Source organism: Meleagris gallopavo, chromosome 2 (genome assembly GCF_905368555.1).
Source record: "Meleagris gallopavo chromosome 2, MGAL_WU_HG_1.1, whole genome shotgun sequence".
In the NCBI taxonomy this organism is placed as follows: Eukaryota; Metazoa; Chordata; class Aves; order Galliformes; family Phasianidae; genus Meleagris; species Meleagris gallopavo.
The window spans coordinates 97029308-97033081 of NC_139405.1; positions in this window are offsets into that span (position 1 = coordinate 97029308).

The following is a 3774-nucleotide window of genomic DNA, read 5'->3' on the forward strand; positions in this document are numbered from 1 at the left end:
TTTCAGTTGTGAACCACGTTCTTACTGAAAGTTTGAAGCACTGCAAGAGTTTTCTCTGGTAGGGCTGCTTAGCTGCTATTTTTTGTGCTGCTGTTTTGTGCTCTTGCCAGACCTGTGAGCTGAGAAAGCTGATAACTTGTAAATAAAAGGTAACACTGTGCACCTTCTCATCAAATAATTTGCAATCTGCTATGGAGGTACTGTTCTGGCTTGTCCCTTTCATTTAACAAGTCCATTTATCTGATTCAGGGAGGGTACCGAAATGCAGTGAGGACTGTGTCTTTTTGGTAATAAGAGGCACCTCCATTGGTGGGAAGATACAAAAATTGAGCAAGCTGGCATATCCACTTGCATGTTTTTCTAGAGCTCTGGCATCTTGCACTTGCCTTCCGACTCTAGAAAAGGATGGATCTGAAATTATATCTCCTAATTTACTGCTTTTTATTTAAGGCCAAATTCTACTACTTTCATTCACTCTGCATAATAACTTATAGCTGCATGGTGAGATTGCGTAGAAGTGCACGTAGAGTACACAGTGTTTTGTCCATGTGAGACAAGACAGATGAGTCTTGGCCCATTAAGGAAAGACGATTTGAATAAGCCTGTGATTTGAACAAGGTTAGAGTCTTTTTTTGGCAATTCTGTAGTTTGAAGAAGCCACAGGTAGCAGATGTCCTCCCCCAGAAGAAACAACCCTCTACCCTAAGCTGCATACCAAAATAGCAGAATATTGCACCCAAACTGCACAGGGATTATTATCAGGCTGCCTTATGTTGTGCTTCATGATTTCAGTCCAGGTAATTCTAGCACATGTTGAGTATTTTGGTTGATAGGTTGAAAATTAACTGTCGGATATAGTGCTAAGCAGAAATGTTATTAACATACAAAAACACTTGAAGATCAGCTTTTAAATGATGTGCATGCCTTCAGCCAAAGTTAAAATTACTTGAAACTCTTTCAAATCAAACTCCCACAATAAATGTGCTTCATAGAAAAAAGCAGATTGTAATCAGTCATAGAGGGAAGGGGGAGGAGGGTGGGGAAGCACTGAGGATTTCCCTCTCCTCCACTAAAACTTATGTGAACGGCTTCTGTTCTGTTTGGGTGGAAGTAGCTAGACCTTATTTTACAGCAACCTGCATGCTTGCTTTTTCACTGCCAGTAATTATATGAAAAATGTGGCTGACTAATGATTGCTCATTCACAGTGCTTTTTATATCAAAGGCAAGAGCTTTCTTGGTATTGCTGCAGAGGAATCCTCTGGCAGCTGCAGTCAGCTTCGTGAGATGCTGAAGGAGTGCCCTGTTTCCGGAGCTTCCTCATCCCTGAAGTGAAACCCTAGAGGGGAATCTGTGATTTAAACAGCTGATTTCTGGCCTCTTTTTTTTTTTCTTCTTCTTCCTCCTTATCTCAGCTACCTCCCAGTGGGGGGGAAAGGGCTGAGCCCCTTGCAGTTGAATGAAGTGCAATATGGTATCCACCAGCTGAGCCACTTCCCTCATCGTGACCCTGTGGTTGACTTCAGAAGCAGACCTCCTTCCAAATATGTCTCTTTTCCACCCACACTATTCCTTGATAAAAACAAACAAAAAAAAAGCCCCAAAACTTACCAATAAAATAAACCTATATTTTTTATTTACCCTGACTTCAATTTCATCAGTACAGTGGAAGTGTTTCCAAGCTATGAGTTTTTCTCCAGAGTGGCATGAACATGTTGCAGTTATTCCTTTGGCACCATGATGTCATATAACCTGATCCCTTTGCCCTGCTGAGGTGTGTATGTTCTAGGGGAATCAGCAATCAATTAGAAAGGCATTCTATCAAAGAAGAAGCAACCTTAGGAAACCTGTATTTATTATACAAAACAACAACAATAACAACCAAAAAATGACATCCTGAAACCCTAAACTGCACTTTCCTGACAGAGATGAAGGGTGTGAAATGCGATGCCAAGGAAAAGCTACTGAGAAGGGAAAAAAAAAAAGTACTTTTCAGCCTGAAATGATTATGTTAAAATTTGGAAATGTATGAGTGAGCTCTGTGACTAATAGTATAATGAATACCAAAAGAATTAGTATTGATCTATTCTTTGTTCTTGAAGTTTTGTCTAAGATTTCTATTAAAAAAACTTGCTAATTTAATAAGAGGGTATAGCTAACAACTTAGTTCAGTTGTAACGTTCCTATTCTTTCAGTAGAAGAAAATGTTGAAAATTGGTAACATGATGAGACAAATTGAAATCAAAGCGTAAGGAAAGCAGGGTATAAATTACCTGTATAAATGTAGCATGATATAATTCCACAGGAACACAAGAAACAACTGAGGAGAATTTCTCTAGAGGGAAAAAAAAAAAAAAAAAGATGAAACTAAACGAGTTCTGGCACTGACTTTTGCTTTTCCCTATGTTCTTTTCCCATGCCTTCATTTCTGCATTTCTGACTTCTTAATTAAGCCAGTTTAGCCTATCTGCTTCCTCCAAGAATCCTTATGCAAGTTGGAAAATCTCAGCCATATTTGGCTTGGAAAGTTTTAAGTATATTGGTCAGTGTGTTTAATTGGGTGTAAAAATATATTTTCAGTGATAGCAGCGTAAGTCCTTAAAAATAATTTTATATTATTTGCACTGATGTAGATGAGCCTGGAACTCATTTCTTAAGGGCCTAAATGAGCCTGACTTGTGTGCTGTGAGGTGCCACTTATTCTAGCTATTATTCAATTAACTTTCATTTAGATTCCTCAAGAGAAATGACCGTAGTAAAAGAGCAGATCCCATTGTTCTGGCTTTCCTGCCTCCTTTGCACAACTTCTGTAGCCTGCAGGAGAAATATAAAATAATCTTGGTGTGGCAGCTTGTGGAAAGTAATAGGCTAGCTGCTGCATTTATTTCTACTCAAAGAGATTAAAATGCAGTTGCAGAGGTGGTGCTGACATCATCCCAAGTGCACAAATAAAGTTGACGTCAGTTATACAATGTATTGCAAGGTGTTTATCTTCATCTGATTAGGTTAGTAAAATGCATGCTGCAAAGCCAGCACACACAAGAGGAAACGGTGTGGTTGTCCCTGCTTCCCACTTGCACTCTTACACCGTGGTTGGTCTTCAAGACTGAAACACATACTGCTCAATAAGGCTCCTGTGAAACTCTGTGGAGCTCCCACTGAGCTTGACTTTTCTCCTTTGTTAATCTCCAAACATCAGTGTTAAAACATAGCTTTTATCTGACTTAGGTGTTGGGCAGCCCCTTCTTGCAGGGAAGTCCAGCTCTGAACTTTTGACCTCTGCAAGTCATATAATTCTTTGAGGCCTGTAGAGATCATCTAGTTGCAATCCCCCCACCACAGGTGTCACTAATTGGCAGGAGAGCTGATGCCAGCTGTCTCCAGGCACGTGCTTGAGACGCGGAGGGCAGCAGCAGAAGACAGGTGCCTTCCCCCCTTCAGTTATGGCTGAACCTACATTTGAAAAAGACACACAAGTTAAAGTCAGTATCTGTAAGGAGTAGTGTTCTTCATGGGTCAAACCAAGCTCTTCGCAGTATGAGGTGGACAAATGTCTGACTTCTTCTCATACTGACTCTGAGAGCTGGCACATCTGGACTCAGACCCACACTAGTGCTATATGGAGATGTCTTTAAGTACATGTTTATGTTCTGAGCTTACCCTTAGAAGGACATTTTCATTCAGTTTCCAGTGAGTACTTTGGATACTTGTGTGCGCCTCCACTAGAAGTCTCATTGCACCATGTGGACCACGAACCTCAGCTAGCAATACTCGT